Source organism: Dendrobates tinctorius, unplaced genomic scaffold (genome assembly GCF_039654945.1).
Source record: "Dendrobates tinctorius isolate UK_male_01 unplaced genomic scaffold, ASM3965494v1 ptg000287l, whole genome shotgun sequence".
Classification (NCBI taxonomy): Eukaryota; Metazoa; Chordata; class Amphibia; order Anura; family Dendrobatidae; genus Dendrobates; species Dendrobates tinctorius.
The window spans coordinates 865,236-891,030 of record NW_027361954.1 but is presented as its reverse complement, the minus strand read 5'-3'; the positions used below and the strand labels follow the sequence as shown (position 1 = coordinate 891,030).

Sequence of the window (25,795 nt, the reverse complement as noted above, 5' to 3'; positions counted from 1 at the left end):
ACTCAGCCAAACAAAACAACACTGCATGATCTGAGTGACTGAGGGAATATCATTTAGTGTCCGGTGTGTGGTCGTGCACAATTGGAACGATAGTCGCTCATCACCGACTACTGAGCGACAGTTGCTTAATAGTTGTGTGTAAAGTCACATTGACAATCGAGGTGCTAGATGGGCGTAATAGCCTGATAAATCATCCCGCGTAAAAGTAATTTAACAGGACTCCGTACCTTGGGTTTCAACTGGTATGCTTCATCCTGATGTTCCAGGGCATCGTTTATCAGTTTTAACATTCTGTACCGACGCCAACCTCTGACCTACAGAGAGAGTAATGTGGTTAAGAGGATGGAGAACAAATGGGAACGTGGATGAATATGTGAGCAGAACATTACCTGTATGGTAAACACCTCCACCTCCCTGGAACGCTTCACTTTTTCACCATTACATCAGAAATAGCTGAAACCGAATATGAAATGCTATTAAATATTGCATGTGACACCACAGCCTCATGTTCTTTTATGATTCAACCCACCTCTTTTTTGGGAAACATGGACCAATGATTCTTCATAATTGTAGTGTGCAAAATCCTAGAAAAAATAAAGACATCTTAGGCTGTGTGCACACGCTGCGGATTTTGCTGCGGTTCCGCAGCGGTTTTGGCCGCTGCGGACCCGCAGCAGTTTTTGCTGCGGTGTACAGTACCATGATTCCCTATGGGAATCAAAAACCGCAGTGCAGACGGTGCGGAATTTTCCTCGCGGATTATCTGCGGTTTTCAATCCGCAGAAAGAATTGACATGTCAATTCTTTCTGCGGATTCTCCTGCGGTTTGCCATCTCCTCCATTGAGGAGATGAAAAACCGCAGGGCAAAACCGCAGGTAAAACCGCAGGTCTTTTGACCTGCGGTTTCACCTGCGGATTTTACAAAATCCGCGCGGATGAATCCGCACATAATCCGCAGCATGTGCACATAGTTAAGGACAAGGAATCTGGGTCAATTCGAATTGTACATCAGAGCATGTGCCATTTTGAAGCCTCTCTGTAAAAAATGCTATAAATTATAGGAAGCATGCTCATCAACACATGTACTATTTGCCAGTGCGCTTTTCCTACTATGCCATTCATTTAGGACTTCTGGTAATTTGTAGGTGAAAAAATTGTCAAAGTCCTAAATTAATGGGATTCATCATAGGGAGCTAAGCGATTATATCTCCGTGGCTGATGCACACAGAATCTAGATCTTTAACAGGGTGAGTACAGAGTCTCCCACAAATTTTAAGACCCTCACTGCCCTGCAGTGACTTGAATTCCAGAGAAATTTGCCCAAAACGGACCACCCTTATCCACTTTCCAATGCATATCTATGAGAAAAAAAATGCCCAAAATCTGGGGTCACTGCTCTGCCTTCATAAGCCCTGGACACTAGCGCTTTTAGGGGAAGAAAGCCCAGGCACTGCACTTCAAATAGACACCAAAACCGGGTTGCTGATTTATGTACTTACAGTTTGTCTCTCAGCCATCTTTCCTCGTAGGCAGTTTGAAAGCAAGTAAAGACATGCCCCATATTCAAATCCTCACCTCAACTTCCTCCTCATCATGATTGGCTGTGCTGTCACTACTCAAGTTTAAGAACACACCCCTTAAAGAAATAGAAAAATAAATATTGAGTTAAACAATAAAAGGATTCGAACCCTAGTCACTGCAAGAAAAAGGCAGCTCCACGTCTTCTTGTGCCACCTAGGTACAAGAGGAAGTGTAACCACCTAATCAAAGTGGTATCTCCGTTCCATTTAAATTACTATATCGAGATCCGGGTAACAGCCGCATACACGCCCCGTTCGTTAACCAGGCCTTGACCATCCAATTTGCATTGAACCTTGGGTGCCGGAGGTCTTGGTCTCATTTCTCTGGAACCACAATTTGCAGCCACATGCTTTTGGTGTCTATTTGAAGGGCACACCTTGGGATTTCTTCCCGTAAAAGGGCTAGCATCAGACCATTGAACCCTCGAAGTTTTGGCATGTTTTTCTTGTAGACATGCATTGGAAATCGATCATATCTCCGTGGCGGTGGCAGTCGGCCACTAGATCTTTCGGAGGGTGAGGGCACGGTGCCCCCCCACACATTTCAGGGCCCCCTCTTCTCGCTGGCACTTTTGGAGAATATCATTCATTTTGCCTAAAACAAAAGTAAAACGCCACATTAAATCGAAAACCACTAACGCAACGTGGAAAAAAAGCACGCCATTGTTTTCTGGGTGAAATTCTCTATTCGATTGACATATCACATGCCAGGGGGAAAATGTTTCGCACCCCCCGCTCCCTGTCAAAATGGCCGACGTTTTCATCTTTTTGCTGGGTAGCTCCGCAGCCTAAGCGCACAGTGACGAGCCACTTTGGGGGATGAAAACCGAGGGAATTCCCCAGATTTTAAGACCCGTTTCGCCCGGCTGCGACTTGCGGTTCCGGAGAACCTAGGCCCTGGCTCTGAGGACCACCACTCCCGTGCCGTAAGCGCCAGACATTAGTCGCTCCCAGGGTGGACTGCTGAGAGTCTCCGCTACGAAAAAGACACCAAAACTGGGTTGCTGTGACTTGTGGTTCAAGAGAAACAGACCCAGAACCGCGAGCTCCCCCCACGTTCCATCCAAAGGATAGTATCGAGAGCCCGGTAACACACGTAGTATATTCACGTTTCATATTGGAATATTGTCCAGGATGCCTCCTACAAACAGAGACATCACTTGTCCCCCTGCTGCCCAGGGAATTTGATTTCTGGGGTCAGTGCATGGCTGTCCATTGATAAAAAAGGATCCTGGTGGTGCAGGCTTGAGGGGGAACAAATGCCCAACAGAGCAGCACACAGCCCCAATAAATGTTCCCTCACATCAGTCTGGTAATTAGCTTTCAAATGACACCCAAGTGGCCCCTCTGGCTTTACCAGAAGTCGCACCAGGGGCCCAATATCTGATTTGGACAGCAGATTTGAAAAGACATTTTGAGGCCTTGGGTCGGTTTTGAGCTTCTGAAACCTCACAATTACCCAGCAGAAGGTACCAGGCCAACCAAACTTGGCAGGAATATTGTCCAGGATGCCTCCTTCAAACAGAGACATCACTTGTCCCCCTGCTGCCCAGGGAATTTGAATTCAGGGGTCAGAGGATGGCTGTCCACTGATGAAAAGGATTCAGGTGGTGAAGGCCTGAGGGGGAACAAATGCCCAACAGAGCAGCACACAGCCCCAATAAATGTTCCCTCACATCAGTCTGGTAGTTAGCTTTCAAATGACACCCCAGTGGTCCCTCTGGCTTTAACAGAGGTCGCACCAGGTGCCCAATATCTGATTTGGACAGCAGATTTGAAAAGACATTTTGAGGTCTTGGGTCGGTTTTGAGGTTCTGAAACCCCACAACTACCCAGCAGAAGGTACCAGGCCAACCAAACTTGGCAGGAAAATTGTCCAGGATGCCTCCTACAAACAGAGACATCACTTGTCCCCCTGCTGCCCAGGGAATTTGAATTCTGGGGTCAGAGCATGGCTGTCCATTGATGAAAAGGATCCTGGTGGTGCAGGCTTGAGGGGGCACAAATGCCTAACAGAGCAGCACACAGCCCCAATAAATGTTCCCTCACATCAGTCTGGTAATTAGCTTTAAAATGACACCCCAGTGGCCCCTCTGGCTTTACCAGAAGTCGCACCAGGGGCCCAATATCTGATTTGGACAGCAGATTTGAAAAGACATTTTGAGGCCTTGGGTCGGTTTTGAGGTTCTGAAACCCCACAACTACCCAGCAGAAGGTACCAGGCCAACCAAACTTGGTAGGAAATCAAATTCGATGGGGAGCAGGGGGAAAAGTGATGTCTCTGTGAGGCATCCTGTCAAAATCAGATATTGGGCCCCTGGTGCGACTTCTGGTAAAGCCAGAGGGGCCACTGGGGTGTTAATTGAAAGCAAATTACCACACAAATGGGGTTTCAGAACCTCAAAACCGACCCAAGGCCTCAAAATGTCTTTTCAAATCTGCTGTCCAAATCAGATATTGGGCCCCTGGTGCGACTTCTGGTAAAGCCAGAGGGGCCACTGGGGTGTCATTTGAAATCTAATTACCAGACTGATGTGGGGAAATATTTATTGGGGCTGTGTGCTGCTCTGTTGGGCATTTGTTCCCCCTCAAGCCTGCACCATTAGCCGGCTCTCACTGTTGAATGTGACATACTGAGGATGAGAGCCGGCTAGCCTAAGCGCACAGTGACGAGCCACTTTGGGGGATGAAAACCGAGGGAATTCCCCAGATTTTAAGACCCGTTTCGCCCGGCTGCGACTTGCGGTTCCGGAGAACCTAGGCCCTGGCTCTGAGGACCACCACTCCCGTGCCGTAAGAGCCAGACATTAGTCGCTCCCAGGGTGGACAGCTGAGAGTCTCCACTACGAAAAAGACACCAAAACTGGGTTGCTGTGACTTGTGGTTCAAGAGAAACAGACCCAGAACCGCGAGCTCCCCCCCACGTTCCATCCACAGGATAGTATCGAGATCCCGGTAACATACGTGGTATAGCCACGTTTCTTACCCAGACCTCGACTTGCCTGATGGCATTGGCATGTCGAGAACCGGGTAACGACCGTGGCAAATGGCCGTCGCTTACCGGGCCCTCGACGTGCCAATTGGCATGGAAGGGGAGATTTTTCGGAGGGTGAGGGCACGGCGCCCCCCCACATTTTAGGGACCACTCTTATCACAGGCACTGAGTGAGACTGCCAGGGACTCTGCGGCACTGCCAGGGACTCTGCGGCACTGCCAGGGACTCTGCGGCACTGCCAGGGACTCTGCGGCACTGCCAGGGACTCTGCGGCACTGCCAGGGACTCTGCGGCACTGCCAGGGACTCTGCGGCACTGCCAGGGACTCTGCGGCACTGCCAGGGACTCTGCGGCACTGCCAGGGACTCTGCGGCACTGCCCGGGGGCAGGTTGTCAGGGGCTGCAGGAGCCCGGGGGCAGGTTGTCAGGGGCTGCAGGAGCCCGGGGGCAGGTTGTCAGGGGCTGCAGGAGCCCGGGGGCAGGTTGTCAGGGGCTGCAGGAGGCTGTGGCAGGCCGCAATGCTGTGTAGGACGCTGTGTGGTGCTGGAGAGTGCTACAGAGCCACACAGCTCTCTGGTGTCATGACAGGTGACTGTATATACATGTATACACATACATGAATGTACGTGTCATGACAGCTACTTTGACGATACGTACATGGATTTTTACTTACCCAAACAAAGGATGAAGAGGCTAGCTGGTCCACATTATGATGGAGGCCGGAGAGCATCGTCCCTCCATCGTGATGTCGTCCAGCAGGGAAATTTGTTGTCCTTGCCACATGGAGCCAGTTCAGTCTCTGAGATGCCTTGTTAACTAGTTGAAAAAAAAAAGGAAATTATTGAATTTTAAAATTATTTTTATTCTAAATCCTATTAATTCTATTAATACATTAAATATGAATCTTCATCCATGAGTGTATGGTTCCAGCAGACACAGCGCGCGGTGGCGGCTTCCTCAAGTGTTACCTGTGGGTTATGCTCTGTTAGCTAATGACAAACAGGGAAAGAAAAAAAAATGAATTATCGAATTATTGTATTTTACTATTATTTCTATTCTAAGCCCTGCTAGTGTTCACAGCAGTGATAACACAGCCCCCTGCATGTCAGCTCACCCTCCCACCCACCGGGACAGCCTGTATCCCCGCCGTGCCCCCCACAGCTGACCCCATATACTGTGCTGAGCATCCCCTCCCTCCACCCCAACTGGACAGCCTGTATCCCTGCCGTGCCCCCCACAGCTGACCCCATACTCTGTGCTGAGCTACCCCTCCCTCCAACCCACCGGGACAGCCTGTATCCCTGCCATGCCCCACACAGCTGACCCCATACACTGTGCTGAGCTTCCCCTCCCCCCACCCCACCGGGACAGCCTGTATCCCTGCCATGCCCCACACAGCTGACCCCATACACTGTGCTGAGCTTCCCCTCCCCCCACCCCACCGGGACAGCCTGTATCCCTGCCATGCCCCACACAGCTGACCCCATACACTGTGCTGAGCTTCCCCTTCCTCCACCCCACCGGGACAGCCTGTATCCCTGCCATGCCCCACACAGCTGACCCCATACACTGTGCTGAGCTTCCCCTCACCCCACCGGGACAGCCTGTATCCCCGCCATGCCCCACACAGCTGACCCCATACACTATGCTGAGCTTCCCCTCCCTCCACCCCACCGGGACAGCCTGTATCCCTGCCATGCCCCACACAGCTGACCCCATACACTGTGCTGAGCTTCCCCTCCCCCCACCCCACCGGGACAGCCTGTATCCCTGCCATGCCCCACACAGCTGACCCCATACACTGTGCTGAGCTTCCCCTCACCCCACCGGGACAGCCTGTATCCCTGCCATGCCCCACACAGCTGACCCCATACACTGTGCTGAGCTTCCCCTCCCTCCACCCCACCGGGACAGCCTGTATCCCTGCCATGCCCCACACAGCTGACCCCATACACTGTGCTGAGCTTCCCCTCCCTCCACCCCACCGGGACAGCCTGTATCCCTACCATGCCCCACACAGCTGACCCCATACACTGTGCTGAGCTTCCCCTCCCCCCACCGGGACAGCCTGTATCCCTGCCATGCCCCACACAGCTGACCCCATACACTGTGCTGAGCTTCCCCTCCCCTCACCCCACCGGGACAGCCTGTATCCCTGCCATGCCCCACACAGCTGACCCCATACACTGTGCTGAGCTTCCCCTCACCCCACCGGGACAGCCTGTATCCCTGCCATGCCCCACACAGCTGACCCCATACACTGTGCTGAGCTTCCCCTCCCCCCACCCCACCGGGACAGCCTGTATCCCTACCATGCCCCACACAGCTGACCCCATACACTGTGCTGAGCTTCCCCTCCCTCCACCCCACCGGGACAGCCTGTATCCCCGCCATGCCCCACACAGCTGACCCCATACACTGTGCTGAGCTTCCCCTCCCCCCACCCCACCGGGACAGCCTGTATCCCTGCCATGCCCCACACAGCTGACCCCATACACTGTGCTGAGCTTCCCCTCCCTCCACCCCACCGGGACAGCCTGTATCCCTGCCATGCCCCACACAGCTGACCCCATACACTGTGCTGAGCTTCCCCTCCCTCCACCCCACCGGGACAGCCTGTATCCCTGCCATGCCCCACACAGCTGACCCCATACACTGTGCTGAGCTTCCCCTCCCCTCACCCCACCGGGACAGCCTGTATCCCTGCCATGCCCCACACAGCTGACCCCATACACTGTGCTGAGCTTCCCCTCACCCCACCGGGACAGCCTGTATCCCTGCCATGCCCCACACAGCTGACCCCATACACTGTGCTGAGCTTCCCCTCCCCCCACCCCACCGGGACAGCCTGTATCCCTACCATGCCCCACACAGCTGACCCCATACACTGTGCTGAGCTTCCCCTCCCTCCACCCCACCGGGACAGCCTGTATCCCCGCCATGCCCCACACAGCTGACCCCATACACTGTGCTGAGCTTCCCCTCCCCCCACCCCACCGGGACAGCCTGTATCCCTGCCATGCCCCACACAGCTGACCCCATACACTGTGCTGAGCTTCCCCTCCCTCCACCCCACCGGGACAGCCTGTATCCCTGCCATGCCCCACACAGCTGACCCCATACACTGTGCTGAGCTTCCCCTCACCCCACCGGGACAGCCTGTATCCCTGCCATGCCCCACACAGCTGACCCCATACACTGTGCTGAGCTTCCCCTCCCTCCACCCCACCGGGACAGCCTGTATCCCTGCCATGCCCCACACAGCTGACCCCATACACTGTGCTGAGCTTCCCCTCCCTCCACCCCACCGGGACAGCCTGTATCCCTGCCATGCCCCACACAGCTGACCCCATACAGTAGCTATGTATTGGTGGTGCCCATAGGGGTGTACATACTTACCAGCAGGCGGCTTCCAAGCTTTAAATTTCCCACAGCACACAGAGCCCGGCGAGATGGACAGTGACCCGGCCTCACAGGACGCTGGCCCCTCCCCCGTGCCCGCCCAGCGGCCACACTGTGCAGAGAACAGGGAATTGAGTGACAAGCTGCCCGGCCGCGTCACACATCTCCCCGCCCCTCCCACTCCATTGCCCTGTGTCACACACAGGCTCACAGAGCGCTGACACCCGACCTTCCTCCTCCGGACGCACACCACTGACTCCCACCCCGGCCAGACAGCATTGCACAAGGGGGATGAATGGGATGAATGTCTGGCGACAAAAGGAAATAGCCCCGCCCCCATACCCGCCCACCGGCCACACAGTGCAGAGAACAGGGGATTGAGTGACAAGCTGCCCGGCCGCGTCACACATCTCCCTACCCCTACCACTCCACTGCCCTATGTTACACTCAGTCTGGCAGACCTGCCCCCGGTCTCCTGCAGCCCCTGACAACCTGCCCCCGGTCTCCTGCAGCCCCTGACAACCTGCCCCCGGTCTCCTGCAGCCCCTGACAACCTGCCCCCGGTCTCCTGCAGCCCCTGACAACCTGCCCCCGGTGTCCTGCAGCCCCTGACAACCTGCCCCCGGTGTCCTGCAGCCCCTGACAACCTGCCCCCGGTGTCCTGCAGCCCCTGACAACCTGCCCCCGGTCTCCTGCAGCCCCTGACAACCTGCCCCCGGTGTCCTGCAGCCCCTGACAACCTGCCCCCGGTGTCCTGCAGCCCCTGACAACCTGCCCCCGGTCTCCTGCAGCCCCTGACAACCTGCCCCCGGTCTCCTGCAGCCCCTGACAACCTGCCCCCGGTCTCCTGCAGCCCCTGACAACCTGCCCCCGGTGTCCTGCAGCCCCTGACAACCTGCCCCCGGTGTCCTGCAGCCCCTGACAACCTGCCCCCGGTGTCCTGCAGCCTCTGACAACCTGCCCCCGGTCTCCTGCAGCCCCTGACAACCTGCCCCCGGTCTCCTGCAGCCTCTGACAACCTGCCCCCGGTCTCCTGCAGCCCCTGACAACCTGCCCCCGGTCTCCTGCAGCCTCTGACAACCTGCCCCCGGTCTCCTGCAGCCTCTGACAACCTGCCCCCGGTCTCCTGCAGCCTCTGACAACCTGCCCCCTGTCTCCTGCAGCCCCTGACAACCTGCCCCCGGTCTCCTGCAGCCTCTGACAACCTGCCCCCGGTCTCCTGCAGCCCCTGACAACCTGCCCCCGGTCTCCTGCAGTCCCCTGACAACCTGCCCCCGGTCTCCTGCAGCCCCTGACAACCTGCCCCCGGTCTCCTGCAGCCCCCTGACAACCTGCCCCCGGTCTCCTGCAGCCTCTGACAACCTGCCCCCGGTCTCCTGCAGCCCCTGACAACCTGCCCCCGGTCTCCTGCAGTCCCCTGACAACCTGCCCCCGGGTTCCTGCAGCCGGTTCCTTCAAAAAAGCTATTTAAAAATGTCATTTAAGGCAAAGCTTTACTGAAAGACATTAGCATTCTATTAAATAAGGCAATCCTGCCACCTTGTGGTCTCTGATTAAAAAAAAAATACAATGATGACACCTGGTGTTCATTGCGGTACTGCAGACCAATGTCAAAATTGAGCGCCCGGTAAACTGCGTGAAATGGGCGTGAAAAGGGGCCGGCGGTTGAGTGCCTGGTAAGGGACGGAAATTTTCGTGTTCTACGATTTGCGCCAAATTTGTACCGGCGGGCCGTCGGGCACTCGGGAACGCGTTGGCGGCACCAAAAGCTACCTCAAAGCTACGTAGCGGGCTAAACACGCACCTCAGCAAAAAAGATCCCACCAGAGTCAAGCTGTTGAGTATGGTGAAGCCTACAGAGAACCTGATGCTGAAGAGCTGGAGAGTGTGGAGTTCTCTTAAGTTCTAGAGAGTAGAAAGGTACCTAAGGGTGACCGGGCAGAGCCTCAAGAGAGGTTGAAGGTGTCGAGTATGAAAGCTGCCAACTCCACGCAGCTGGATCAGGTGCGTCACCTGGAGTCCGAGCTCTCGGTAGTCAAGGCTCAGCTCAGAGAGAAGGATGCGCAGGAGCAGAAGCTGCTCCATACCCTCCACTCCACCGAGGAGAAGCTGTGCTCTGCTTGGCAGGAGAATGCAGAAAACGTGTCTCAGCTGGAAATGACCTGCTGGAACAAAGTGCAGGAGTTCCAGGACCTCGCCAAAGAGTTGTCTCGGGAGTAGGAAAAAGTGACAGATTTACAAGCCGAAGTAAAGCATTTGAAGGAACAAAAATCTGACAAAAACTCAGTTTTTGAGTCTGGGAGCAAGAACAGTGATTCTTCAGAGAGCCCAGCAGAGACCCTAGAGGCAGTCGAAGGTAATGGATGGAAGACCCAAGAGAAAGCTAAACCTGGTGATGAAGGAACAGATAGAACTCTCAAGCAGCAGAGTTTGGGTGGGCAAGCTGGCCCATCTGAAAATATAATTAAAGAAGTTATGGTGCGACACATGCTGGCCAAAAGAGAACAGGATCATGAAATAAAGATGCTTAAAGAGACGGTAAAAGAGCATGTCGAACGAGAAAGGGTCCTGGGCACAGAGTGGATGAGCTGGAGAAGGAAGTCTCTGAGCTCAGAGGTCACCTGTCAAAGTGTCAAACCGTGAACAAGGCCACATTTGAAGATATGGTGGTGCTCAGAGAAGCATTAGGAGGACTTCTACAAGAGAAGGAGTTGGTGGTCGCAGACTTACAGCGGCAGTGCCAGAGTGGTAATGAGGCAAAGCTGTAAAGGCCCATCTTGGCAAAGGGTCTTGAAGAGGGTAAAGCTCAGGGAGAGTTTGCACTAAGAGCTGGACAAGACAATCAGCCAGTCATGGCAGATGTCTTGATGGAAATGTCCTAGGCAAAACAGGAGCCGTCCGTCCGTGAAGAGAATAGCACTTTGAAATTCAAGTGAGTTGTTGAGGTACCCGAGGACCTGAGAGAGGCATGTGCCAGGCAGTCTGTGCTTGAAGAATTCAAGAAGGCTGTGGGGGCGTGTAAGGTGTACTGGCCCCCAGAAGCTAAACAGTTACTGGTACTGTCCACAAATGATGTCACAGCGAGGAGAGTAGCTATCCTGAGTGGAGATGTGTGCGTGCAACGTGGATGTTTCGATTGAGGAATGAAGACGCTGCTAGGCAGCTGGAGCATATGAGGAAAGCTCAGAGTCTTCTGCCTATTCCTATGGTGGAAAAAGTCATTGGAAGAAATGGTTGAGCCATGCAAGAGATGGTGGATAAGTCTGGAGTGGTGAGATTAAGAATTCCAGGTGACCATGAAGACCAGAAACCCAGAGAAAAGGGTATGATTCGATTCTTCGTCTTGGGTACGATGGAGAGTCTCGGAGCTATACTCTGTTGGAGTATCGAATGGTTTTTTAGAATCATAGAATCATAGAATGGTAGAGTTGGAAGGGACCTCCTGGGCCATCTGGTCCAACCCCCTGCTCAAAGCAGGATTCGCTAAATCATCCCAGTTAGATGTCTGTCCAGCCTCTGTTTGAAGACTTCCATTGAAGGAGAACTTACCACTTCTCGTGGCAGCCTGTTCTACTCATTGATCACCCTTACTGTCAAAAAGTTTTTTCTAATATCTAATCTGTGTCTCCTCCCATTCAGCTTCATCCCATTGCTTCTAGTCTTTCCTTGTGCAAATGAGAATAAAGTTGATCCTTCTACAATGTGACAGCCCTTTAGATATTTGTAGACAGCTATTAAGTCTCCTCTCAGTCTTCTCTTTTGCAAACTAAACATTCCCAAATCCTGCAACCTTTCTTCATAAGACAGGGTTTGCAGACCGGTCACCATTCTGGTCGCTCTTTTCTGAACTTGCTCCAGTTTGTTGATGTCTTTTTTAAAATGTGGTGCCCAAAATTGGACACAATATTCCAGATGAGGTCTGACCAAAGAGGAGTAGAGGGAAATAATTACTTCACGTGATCTAGACTGTATGCTTCTGTTAATACATCCTAGAATTGCATTTGCCTTTTTTGCTGCTGCATCACACTGTTGACTCATATTCAGTCTGTGATCTATTAGTATACCCAAGTCTTTTTCACATGTGCTGTCACTTAGCCCTATTCCTCCCATTCTATATATGCTTTTTTCATTTTTATTGCCCAGATGTAGTACTTTGCATTTCTCCCTGTTAAAAACCATTCTGTTAGTTGCTGCCCACTTCTCCAGTTTATTTAAATCTTTATGAATCCTCTCTCTCTCTTCTCTAGTATTAGCTATCCCTCCTAGCTTTGTGTCATCAGCAAATTTAATCAGTTTACCCTCAATTCCTTCATCTAAATCGTTGATAAAGATGTTGAACAATACAGGGCCCAGGACAGAGCCCTGTGGTACCCCACTTGAGACATTCTTCCAACTGGATGTGCAGCCATTTACGACCACTCTTTGGGTCCGATCACTAAGCCAGTTATGAATCCACCTAACAGTTGCCTTGTCCATTCCATACTTAGTCATTTTTTCAATAAGGATTGTATGAGAGACTTTGTCAAATGCTTTGCTGAAGTCAAGATATACTATATCTACAGCATTTCCTTGATCCACCCAATCAGTAATACCGTCATAGAAGGAAATTAAATTAGTCTGACATGACTTATTAGTTACAAACCCATGCTGACTCTGTTTAATCACTTCATTCTTATCCAGGTATTGACATACATGTTGTTTAATAATTTGTTCAAAGATCTTTCCTGGTATAGAAGTCAGACTCACCGGCCTATAGTTGCCTGGGTCCACCTTCTTCCCCTTTTTGAAGATAGGAACAACATTTGCTCTTCTCCAGTCTTCTGGCACTTCTCCTGTTCTCCAAGAATTTTCAAAGATTATGGAGAGGGGTTCAAAAATTTCTTCTGCTATCTCCTTCAGTACTCTGGGGTGTAATTCATCTGGACCTGGAGACTTGAATTCATTTAGGTTAGCTAAGTGTTTCCTCACTATCTTTCTGTTTATAGATATCCTGGATTCTTCTATTCCCTTAATAGGACAGTGAATAACAGTTGATGTTACATTTCCTTTCTGAGAGAAAACAGATGCAAAATAGGAATTTAAAAGTTCAGCCTTCTCAACATCCTGTCTTACAATTTCATCATTTTCATCCTGTAAAAATCCTATAGCATCTTTGACTTTTCTTTTACTTTTGACATATCCCCAAAATCCTTTATTATTGCTTTTGACATCTCTTGCAAGCCTCAATTCATTTTCAGCTTTAGCTAATCTGATTTGTGCCCTGCAGGTTCTGCAGACAGCATTATATTCTTCTTTAGATATGCCTCCCTCTTTCCATTTTATAAACATTTTTTTCTTCCTTTTTAGCATGTGCTTAAGTTCTGTGTTCATCCATCCTGGTTTCCTTAAATGCTGAATGGTGTATCTAAAGGAGATAGAGCAGTTAAGGCTCGAAAGATTGCTTCTTACAGGACAGCTTTGCCACATTGGTGGATGATGGCTGCCGCCTTCAACCCAAGGTAATGGGAACTGAAGGGGCCCTCCAAATAATGGAATTGCTGACAGCCAAAGACATCTAGAAAGAAGAAACCTTGGAAGTTCAGGAAGGAAAACAAGGATGTCAAGAATCTGAAAATGGCAGATCTACTCTCAGGGCAAAGCTGAAGGACCTGGACAATAGCCCCTGTAACATACTAGATGTGTCAGACTCAGACAGTAGGTTCGACTGTAAGTGAGTCTCGTGACTGCACCAACCATTGGAAGCGGTCATGGAGAGAAAGGTCGGGTGAAGGTTATACTTGAGAAATGTGGTGACTAAAAAGGGTCTGGTGACACAGACAGACTGTGACTCAAGGGCTCAAGGGCTGAAGCTCAAAGCCTACATACGGACCTCTGGGGGCAGGGGAGGCCTAACAAATTGATGACTATGAAACGTAAGGCGACAAAGAATTTAGTGACTGATGGACTATGTTTTCGGGACTGAGAAGGCCCTCTCGACAGGTAGGGCATGGTGACATGCGTGACATGTCTCGAGGCCCCTGGTTTATGTCAAGTGTTCAACCCCACAAGTTTGAACAGAGGGGGGTATGTGAGACAGTGACTGGTGTTGTGGTGAATGGACGGTATGTGTTGCAGAAGAGAAGGTCCTCTGGGCTCTTAGCCTGTTGCTCTGGGACCTGTACTTCCATGAGACTTATTTAGCTTATAAGGCATTGTGCTTACAGGGTTAGCCAGAGAGCTGGGCGGATCTGGCTAGTCACAGACCTCCAATCAAGGGGTGGGTCTCATACGTTATAATGAGACTGTGGTTTAGTCACATGGTCTCTGTGTTGGAAGGTCCTGCAAGAGGACTGGATTCCTGAATAGCACATGGTGAGGCCATGTACCTGCAGTCTGTGATGGCTAACTGCATTGGGGAAGCTACCGACCTTCGCCCTTCTGAGGGTCTGGAACTGTCGGGTTTGACCTGCTGAGCCAGTCATTGCCCGGGACAGGGATTCCAGTTAGGCAGCTTCCCTGGAAGCCAGGACTGACAAAAAGACAGCATGTGGAGCTGAGCTCCTGGAAGCTAACCTCAGACAAGGGGGTTGTAAGAATGGCAGGGAGGTATATCTGCTACATGAGCAGACTGGTGTCTTGTTATGTTCATGAATGTAACTAAACGGTCTGTAGTCTATCCGGTTTATGCCGTGCCTAAATTAACCGGATGGTCTGTTTAAGTGAGAAACCGTTCCTGTGTGCCTTAATCCTGTTGCCAAGTGAGTGACCCCAAACCATACAGTGAGCATTATCTTATGCCTCCACACAAAATACCCCCCCACACATAGTAACACCCACCCACACTAAATACTCCCCACTCACACTGTAATACCACCCCCCCACACACAGTAAATACCACACACACACAAACACAGTAATCTCACCTACTCCTCCAATTATTATTTATTTATATAGCACCATTGATTCCATGGTGCTGTTCATGAGAAGGAGTTACGTCAAAACACAAATATCACTTAGGCTGGGTTCACACGTAGCGGAACCCTCGCGGAAATTACCGCGAGAATTCCGGAATTCCATTCCGCGGGAAAATCGCATTTTAAATTCCGGCGATTTTCCCACAGAAAAACTAGCATTTTGCAAGCGTATTTGGCTTGCAGAATTGCTAGCGTTTTCCAAGCGATCTGTAGCATCGCTTGGAGAACTGATTGACAGGTTGGCCACACTCGTCAAACATAGTGTTTGACGAGTGTGACCAACTTTTTACTATTGAGGCTGCCTATGCGGCATCAATAGTAAAAGAATGTAAAAAATAATAATAAAAAAAAAATATTGTTATTCTCACCTTCCGATGTCCCGCGCAGCCTTCCCGCCTCTCTCCACGCTCCTGGTCCCAGTAATCATTTGCGACAATTACCGCGATGACGTCCGTTCTCACGTGATCGTGACGTCTCGCGGTCATTCGCGATAACGTTGTGCGAATGACCGTGAGAACGGACGTCATCGCTCGCAAAGGCTTACTGGGACCGGGAGCGTGGAGAGAGGCGGGAAGCCTGCGCGGGATGTCGGAAGGTGAGAATAACAATATTTTTTATTTTAAATTCTATTTTTTACAGGGATATGGTACCCAAAGCCCGGAGGACAGTATCCTCTCCTCCGGACCGTGGGTGCCATCCGCAAATGTTTTGCTTACTTTTCGCATGGTGTGCACAGCCACATGCGGAAAGTAAGCAGAACAATGCATTCCTATGGGTGTGGGATCGCCGCGATTCCGCAAAATTAATGAGCATGCTGAGTTTTTTACCACGAAGCAATTTTGCAGCGGTAAAAACCGCAGCATTAGCACAGCATTGCGGAATCCCATAGGAATGCATGGGATGCTTATGTTTCACGTTTTCGCGGCAAAAACGCTCGGAAAATACCGCCGCGGAAACGCGAAAAAACGGTACGTGTGAACGAGGCCTCACAGAAGACAAAGAAACAATGACAGACTAGTACAGAGGGAAGAAGTCCCTGCCTCTTGCCTGATTACATTCTACAGGATTATGGGGAAGGAGACAGAAGGTTGGGGGTTGCAGTAGCTCCGATGGTGTTGATGTGGCAGCGTGGTCATTACAGGTTGTACGCTTTCTTGAAGAGATGGGTTTTCAAGTTCCACTTGAATGATCCAATTGTGGTGGCTAATCAGATGTGTTGGGGCACACAGTTCCAGAAGATGGGGGATATTCAGGAGAAGTCTTGGAAGCGATTGGGTGAGGAGTGAGTAAGCATGAAGGAGAGAAGGAGGTCTTGGGAGGACCAGAGATTACGTGAGGGAAGATATTGGGAGATTAGTTCGGAACAATACAGAGGAGAAAGGTTATGGATGGCTTTGTAGGTCAGTGTTAGTAGTTTGAACAGGATGTGCTCGGAAATTGGATGCCAGTGAAGGGATTTGCAAAGGGGGGAAGCAGGGAAGTAGAGAGGACAGAGATGAATTAGTCTGGCAGCACTTTTAAGGACAGAATGGAGAGGTGCAAGAGGGTTAGAATGTAGGCCACAGAGAAGAATGTTGCAGTAGTCAAGGTGGGAGATGATTAGGGCATGCACAAGCATTTTAGTAGATTGAGGGTTGAGGAAAGAATGTAGTCTGGAAATATTTTTTAGCTAGAGGTGACAGGAGGTGGCGAGAGCTTGGATGTGCAGTTTGAAGGACAGGGCGGAGTCAGGGGTTACTCCGAGGCAGCAGACTCCTGGTACAGGGGAAAGTGTGATGTCACTTATTGTGATAGATAGATCCAATCTTAGGTGTCTTCAGCTCCACTAGCATGAAGCACTTACCACCATTGTGCCTCAGGGAGTGACATCATCAGCGTGATCACATGACCTGATCACGCAGCTAGAGTCGCTCTGAAAGATGCGAGTGCAATTGAATACTGGGAGCCGGCAAGCTGCAGCCTCTCTGTGCCGTCTGTCAACTTGAGGTGCAGGGGCAGAGCTTCACGGAGGAAGCCAGCAGCCCTCCGCACTTCAGCCATACACTAGTGTGAAACTAGCCTTAAACAAATACTTTTTTATGTACCCTTTGAATTTATGACAACATTAAGTGTTGTTGGGTAGGAGTATTTCAGCATGACAAACCTAGAAATTGCAATCTTTGTTCACTCTGCCTTGCATAGCGCTCCAAATTTGTCAGATTGCAAGGGAATCACTTGTGTAGAGCTCTCTTTAGGTCAACCCACAAATTTTCAATTCTATACAGGTCTGGGCTCTAACTGGGCTATTTTCAAAACTTTGGTCTTCTTAAGATCGCTGTTGTGCTACAAAGTGAAATTACTCTTCATTTTCAACTAACAGGTTTTGATGAAAAATTGACTGATATTTAGAGCTCTCCATAATTCTCCCCAACTCCAGCTGCAAGAAAATAGTCACAAATGCTGCCTCCACCATGCTTCAATGCTGCCTCCACCATGCTTCCCTGTGGGTATAGTGTTCTTTTGGTGATACACATTGTTAACGATATGGTTGGTGCAAAGTTACATCTTGGTCTCATCACACAACACATTTTCCCTCATGATTTTGGCAGACTTGATGTAGGTTTTGGCAATAGATTGCCACGTTTGTGTTTTTTCTTTGTAAGAAAAGGCTTGCGACTTGCCAACCTACCCCACAGGCCATACTTATGAAGAATACATGAGATTGTTGTCACTTGCAGTACCCAACCAGTACTTGCCAGAAATTTTTGTAGCTCCTTAAATGCTGCTGTAGACCTCTGGTAGTATAGCTCAAAAAACAAAATGCGCATAATATGGCATTACCCAGGCAATTAACATTGTAGATTGTATAGTATTGCTCACCTGGCTACAGGATTACCTGTGGGCACATGGTACAAATTTGTATAGTCTGCTGTTATATCTATATGTTTTGTATTATATCATATATCCATGGTATATATGATTATCATTTTTTCGTTAGTCTGATGGATTTTAATTATTTCCTAATAAAGGTTTATTTTGAAAGGGTTACAGTTTCTTGTAAGCTGCTAGTCTCTTCTCTTTGATACTATTGTGAGCACTCAGCTCACATACAGTTGAAACCAGAAGTTTACATACAGTTGTGCTCAAAAGTTTTTATATCCTGGCAGAATTTTTACTTTCTTGGCCTTTTTTCAGAGAATATGAATGATAACACCAAAACTTTTTCTTCACTCATGGTTAGTGGTTGTGTGAAGCCATTTATTGTCAAACCAATGTGTTTTCACGTTTTAAATCATAATGACAACCCAAAACATTCAAATGACCCTGATCAAAAGTTTACATACCCCATTTCTTAATACCGTATGATGAGGGAGCTATTGAGGGAGGGCTAAATTAACCCCTCACGGTTGACCAAGTGATTTCCAAATTAATCCACAGGGCGTTGCTAGCAACTGGGAATGACCAGACGGAGACGTATGCCTCTGTATGGGAGGATCAAGGCAGATCACTAACCCCGTTTATTATGTCACCTTTTTATAGTATTTTGCTTAAATATGCAAAGTACTCAGCTACCAATAGCATCGTCGTGACACATTTACTTTATAAGCCAATAGTATTGCAAGAAAATCGGAATATGTCCCTAGCTACGTGACGCAGAGAATAGAACAATAGCACATTCATCAGGGTCTCATATATCATATCTTGTTCAGACTGGGACAGTCTGGTTTCTTAACAACCGCAAACTTTCACCTAACTACAAAATTTAACTCGTAAGCAACAAAATGGCGTCGCAAGCACTAAAATGGAGGTCTGGAGAACAAGATGTCCCGTACAACTGAATACTGTACTTCACAATCCCCCCTAGATAAATTTAGTTAACTAATGTGCAGCATCAGAGGTGCTATCCCAGGCCATAAGCTCAAGGGGTACTGGTCTTCACATGGCTGATGCCATGTTATCAGTCATGGCTGTTGCAGCGCACCCATCTCCCCGTATGCTACAATTTACAAATAACAATTTTTGATGATGGTGGTGGAGATCTTTTGAAGGTAGCCATGCGCTTGGCTTCAACATCTTCATCAAGTAGCCTTTTGAGATCGGTATAGAGAAGAGCAGGGGCAACGATGACTTTGGTATCATCGCTAGCTATCCTAGTGCAGAATTTCCTAATACATACAGAAATACACCAAAGAACAAGTTTTAGTATCACATATACAACAAGGATACAGGCAGCAATATACAGCAAGCTTTGTAAAATCCCAGTTATCCAGCCCCCAATTCCCTTAAATCAATTGGCTGGATTGAGAACCACCAACTGTCCTTATTATGATCATTGTCTTTATTATATTGATCTCTGAGCCTTTGAATATCTTCTAACTTTAACTTTAATTTCTACCAATAATAATACAGAAAATGTGGAAAACCAAAACATTTTGCCCCCTTTATTTGCTATTGGCTTGTTGGGTGATGAGGAGGACTTGATAGGGACCGTCATACAAGGGTTCTTGTCCATGCTTTCTGAACTACCTTTTCACAACTACCAAATCACCAGGCTTAAGATTATGACAGGTGTCGGTTTCTGATGAATCTGGAAGAGAAAAAGAAACTAGAGCATGGGTGTTAGCAAGATTTTTACTAAGCTGAAAAACATACAGTTGTGGCCAAAAGTATTGACACCCCTGCAATTCTGTCAGATAATACTCAGTTTCTTCCTGAAAATGATTGCAAACACAAATTCTTTGGTATTATTATCTTCATTTAATTTGTCTTAAATGAAAAAACACATAAGAGAATGAAGCAAAAAGTAAAACATTGATCATTTCACACGAAACTCCAAAAATGGGCCAGATAAAAGTATTGGCACCCTCAGCCTAATACTTGGTTGCGCAACCTTTAGCCAAAATAACTGCGACCAACCGCTTCCGGTAACCATCAATGAGTTTCTTACAATGCTCTGCTGGAATTTTAGACCATTCTTCTTTGGCAAATTGCTCCAGGTCCCTGATATTTGAAGGGTGCCTTCTCCAAACTGCCATTTTTAGATCTCTCCACAGGTATTCTATGGGATTCAGGTCTGGGCTCATTGCTGGCCACCTTAGAAGTCTTTCTCTCAAACCATTTTCTAGTGCTTTTTGAAGTGTTTTGGGTCATTGTCCTGCTGGAAGACCCATGACCTCTGAGGGAGACCCAGCTTTCTCACACTGGGCCCTACATTATGCTGCAAAATTTGTTGGTAGTCTTCTGACTTCATAATGCTATGCACACGGTCAAGCAGTCCAGTGCCAGAGGCAGCAAAGCAACCCCAAAACATCAGGGAACCTCCGCCATGTGTGACTGTAGGGACCATGTTCTTTTCTTTGAATGCCTCTTTTTTTCTCCTGTAAACTCTATGTTGATGCCTTTGCCCAAAAAGCTCTACTTTTTTTCTCATCTGACCAGAGAACATTCTTCCAAAACGTTTTAAGCTTTTCAGGTAAGTTTTGGCAAACTCCAGCCTGGCTTTTTTTATGTCTCGGGGTAAGAAGTGGGATCTTCCTGGGTCTCCAACCATACAGTCCCTTTTCATTCAGACGCCGACGGATAGTACGGGTTGACACTGTTGTACCCTCGGACTGCAGGGCAGCTTGAACTTGTTTGGATGTTAGTCGAGGTTTTTTATCCAACATCCGCACAATCTTGCGTTGAAATCTCTTGTCAATTTTTCTTTTCCTTCCACATCTAGGGAGGTTAGCCACAGTGCCATGGGCTTTAAACTTCTTGATGACACTGCGCACGGTAGACACAGGAACATTCAGGTCTTTGGAGATGGACTTGTAGCCTTGAGATTGCTCATGCTTCCTCACAATTTGGTTTCTCAAGTCCTCAGACAGTTCTTTGGTCTTCTTTCTTTTCTCCATGCTCAATGTGGTACACACAAGGACACAGGACAGAGGTTGAGTCAACTTTAATCCATGTCAACTGGCTGCAAGTGTGATTTAGTTATTGCCAACACCTGTTAGGTGCCACAGGTAAGTTACAGGTGCTGTTAATTACACAAATTAGAGAAGCATCACATGATTTTTCAGACAGTGCCAATACTTTTGTCCACCCTCTTTTTTTATGTTTGGTGTGGAATTATATCCAATTTGGCTTTAGGACAATTCTTTTTGTGTTTTTTAATTTAAGACATTAGGCTGAGGGTGCTAATACTTTTGTCTGGCCCATTTTTGGAGTTTCGTGTGAAATGATCAATGTTTTACTTTTTGCTTCATTCTCTTATGTGTTTTTTCATTTAAGACAAATTAAATGAAGATAATAATACCAAAGAATTTGTGTTTGCAATCATTTTCAGGAAGAAACTGAGTATTATCTGACAAAATTGCAAGGGTGTCAATACTTTTGGCCACAACTGTATAATACTACTGCAAAAATAAGATTTTTCCGATTTAAAGTTACAGTGCAATGCGTGCTTCAATCTATTGTTGTCACTCTTGCACCGTCTATTTGCACATTTATGTCTATCTGTGTGTTCCTGGAACCTAGTATGATCTGAAGTCACCTTAAATCCCCTGTGCACAATGTACAGACATTAAATTTTCTTGTCTTTGAGACAAAGATTGTGCATGTAGGCAGGTTCACAATGCCACCCAAATGTTGTAAGTACTTTAAATTGGTAGAAGAACAAGATTCCGTTACATATTTGTATGCCAGCTTTTTATAAGTATTCTTCCATTCCTAAATAACGGCGCATTGAATTTAATATTACATGTATAGATATGACTGTTAATATCTTTTATAAAATATACATAAAATGGTCATACATTAGCAGTTTATAGCAGAAGATGTTGTGAATTCTCTTGATCGGAGTTCTGAGCCGAAACTCCCTCTGCTCCCTCTGGTGGTTACTGAGATTAGTGGAGCTGGCAAGGTGGACGGAAGATCCCCACCTGACGATGATAATTGGAAACCTGGGATTACTAGCTGGGTGCATATAATTGAGCTGGCTGCTCTTTGAGGTTGCTGGTGATTTCCTCCCTGTGCATTTGGAGTTCTTTTGTCCCCTGCCTGATCTGCATTGTTCAGCTAAGTGATTCTTTTGCTAATCCTTTGCATCTAATCTGGTTTTGCCTTTTTTTGCTTTCTGCTTTGTTGCCAGGATTCAGCGTGCTCCCTGCTGAGGGCAGCGCTGGGCCCTGCTTCATATGTTGCAGCTTGTTCAGTCCCCTGTCATGTTAGTATCTTTTTGCTTTGCTTCCAGTTCATACCAGAGTGCTGATCTAGCGGGGGTGAGGTCATGTGACCTCAGGTTTTTTGTATATCAGAAGTGTTGGACTTTTTTAGGGTTTTGTGTGTGATTGCAGACAGTATCTTTTCTGTCCTGTCCTGTCTAGACAGCTTGCCCCCCCCCCCCCGTTTGCTCAGTCTGTTCTCTGCCTGTGTTTGTGTCTCATCTTGTCTCACCGACAATATATGTTTGGGGGCTGTCTATTCCTTTGGGGATCTGCTCCAGGGCAGTTTAGATTTCACCTTTCTGTCTTTAGGCTTAGATAGTTCTCCGGCTGTGACGAAGTGTCTAGGGCATCGTAGGAACGCTCCATGGCTACTGCTAGTTATGTGGATAGGATCACGGGCCTGCAATCCCCTTAGTTACCAACCTCTCTGGTTCTCTGGTGGTTTAGCCTGTTCCTGCCATCCTCCTCAGTGACCCATTCATAACAGAATCACCAGCCTAACCGCAGACTCTAGGGTACTCAAAAGAAGTTAAGAATTGTAAAAAAAATTTTTAATATAGAGATGAGCGACTTTGCCTTTTTTAGGGTCAAGTCGGGTTTCATGAAACCTGACTTTCGCAAAAGTCGGGTTGAACGAAAACGGCCGACTATAGGGAAAAGTCGGAGGTCCAACTGAAACACGAAACTGTCATGATCTCAGTGCGGGTTTGACTCGCACACGTGGGGTTAATGTTTGGAACCAGTGCTGATGACTGGCATTTCTGGGGTTAAAGGTTGTGATCCCGATGCAGTCTTACCTGCACACCTGGGGCTATGATTGCGGCCTCTCCCTGGTTCTGGGGAGGCTTCTTATAGCCTCAGGACGCTCCCATCCCTGTCAGTTATACTCTTGCCCTTGGCATTGTGTGGTGACCCCTGAGTGTGTTAGTGCTGTGTTCTGGTTACTTGATTCTCTGTATATGACTCGGTCTGTTCCATGGATATCGCTTTGGATTCTGCCTGGTACCTCCTATGTCTGTTTGGTCTTGATCTCTGCTTGACCCTGATTATCCGCTCTGTCTCATCCCTGGTACTGTACTGTGATCCTTTGTATGACCTTTGGCTTTGTCTGACCTCCCGTCTGTTTGTCCCTCCTGTACTTCATTTGCCCATACTGTTGTGACCTCCATTTTGCCTGACTCTGAGTTGTTGTATGGTGTACTGTCATATCTGAAAGCAGGACGCTAAGCTACGCCCCCTTGCAGTCACATGACCATAGGTCCCGTTCAAGCTTGTTCATTTTCAGTGTCCGCAGGTCCCGTGCCTCTTTACTTTCCAGCGCTGACTGGACCCTGACACTAATAGTTGAAGCACGCCCGGTCACCTCTGCTGCCCTGCTCCCCAGGTAACTCTTAGCACTGCTTCTGTACTCAGGACACGCGCACTGGCTCTATGAGCAAGTGTAGTGCGGTGTCTCTGACAGAAACCCAATGCAAGTCAATGGGGAAGCAAAGTCGGCAGGGAGTGGGAGTGGCTTTAGGACAATTCTTTTTGTGTTTATTCATTTAAGACAAATTAAATGAAGATAATAATACCAAAGAATTTGTGTTTGCAATCATTTTCAGGAAGAAGCTGAGTATTATCTGACAGAATTGCAGGGGTGTCAATACTTTTGGCCACAACTGTGTATATATGGGGGAACTGGGTCAACCATACCATATATATCGGAGAACTGGGCCTATCATATTATATATATGGGGTATACTGGGGCCATCATACTATATGTATGGGGTGAACTGGGGCCATCATTCTATATGTGTGGGGGGAACTGGGGCCATCATACTATATATATGGGGAACTGGGGCCATCATACTTTATATATGGGGGAATTGGGGCCATCTTACTATATTTAGGGGAACTGGGGCATCATACTATATATGGGGGGAACTGGGGCCATCATACTATATATATGGGGGAATTGGGGCCATCTTACTATATATACGGTAACTGGGGCCATCCTACTATATATATGGGGGGGAACTGTGACCAACATACTAAGCAACAAAAGGTCATTGCTAAAGAAGGTGGCTTTTCACAGGGTGCTGTATCCAAGCATATTAATGGAAAGTTGAATGGAAGGAAAAAGTGTGGTAGAAAAAGGTGCACAAGCAACTGAGATAACCACAGCCTTGAAAGGATTGTTAAGAAAAGGCCATTTAAAAGTTTGGGGGGAGATTCACAAGGAGTGGACTGCTGTGGACACAGAGACGTATCCAGGATATGGGCTACAAGTGTCTCATTCCTTGTGTCAAGCCACTCATGAACAATAGACAAGACGAGAAGCGCCTTCCCTGGGCCAAGGAGAAAAAGAACTGGACTGTTGCTCAGTGGTCCAAGGTGTTGATTTCACATGAAAGTAAATTTTGCATTTCATTTGAAAATCAAGGTCCCAGAGTCTGGAGGAAGAGTGGAGAGGCACACAATCCAAACTGCTTGAGGTCCAGTGTGAAGTTTCCACAATCAGTGATGTTTTGGGGAGCCATGCCGCCAGCTGGTGTAGGTCCACTTCATGCATCCCTGTGCCGACAAGGTTTTGGAGATGGAAATTTCATTCTCCAGCATAACTTGGCACCTGTCTACACTGCCAAAAGTACCAATACCTGGTTTAAAAACAACAGTATCACTGTGCTTGAATGGCCAGCAAACTCGCCTGACCTTAAACCCATAGAGAATCTAAAGGGTATTGTCAAGTGAAAGATGAGAGACACCAGGCCCAACAATTCAGATGCAAAAGGAGCCCTGACCAAGTATTGAGTGCATTTAGTGAACATACATTTTAGTAGGCCAACATTTTGGATTTTAAGATAATTTTTCAAGCTGGTGTTATAAAGTGTTCTAATTTACTGAGATAATGACTTTTGGGTTTTAATTGGCTGTAAGCCATAATCATCAACATTAACAGAAACAAACACTTGACATAGATTACTCTGTTTGTAATGACTCTATATAATATGTGTTTCACTGAAATTAATTAACCTTTTGATGATATTCTAATTTTGTGAGAAGCAACTATATATAGGGGTGTCGCGACTAGCGACCGCGTTCGCGGCCGAGCCGGCACCTCCACGTCGACCGACCACGCCGACGTGGGGCGAGCATCCCAGGTGGGAACGGAATGTGGATCCACTGGACCACAGGGGGACCCTGGCATACCCAGACGAGGGAAGAGTAGAGACCGGGGTCTGTGGCAGCTGAGCATGTGGACGAGGAGGCAGAACGACACCGCACAACTTCAGGTATAGACAAAGTTTACTTGAACAAGACATGGTACAGAAACAAAATAGTTATGCAAGGCTCTCGATTCTGCACATCAGGGAAGGGTACACGTCTCAGGATAACAGACGAAGGCAGGAGGACATCACGGGTTGATGCAGTCCAGGGTTGTCTGGCACGGGCATACTAGGGCGGCCTCTTCCTCAGGCCCCAGGCATAGCACAGGCTCAGCAGGAGAACATCAGACACCAACCTCAGACTGACTTCAGACAATGGCAGGGGTCATCATGGGTTGATGCAGTCCAGGGTCATCTGGCACGGGCATATCAGGACGGCCTCTTTCTCAGGCCTCAGGCATAGCACTGGCTCAGCAGGAGAACATCAGACACATACCCAGGACAGATGTCAGACGATGGCAGGAG

General features: G+C 48.3%; 1 long non-coding RNA gene across 1 annotated transcript; it reads right to left on the bottom strand.

The window, feature by feature from the left end:
• Positions 1–382: 382 nt before the first annotated feature.
• LOC141072821 (uncharacterized) lies at positions 383–5,731 on the bottom strand. Its single transcript, XR_012226868.1, has 3 exons — positions 5,250–5,731; positions 530–1,637; positions 383–453 (listed from the first exon to the last, which is right to left on the bottom strand). It is a non-coding gene; the product is annotated as an uncharacterized lncRNA (long non-coding RNA).
• Between the last annotated feature and the right edge of the window lie 20,064 nt (positions 5,732–25,795).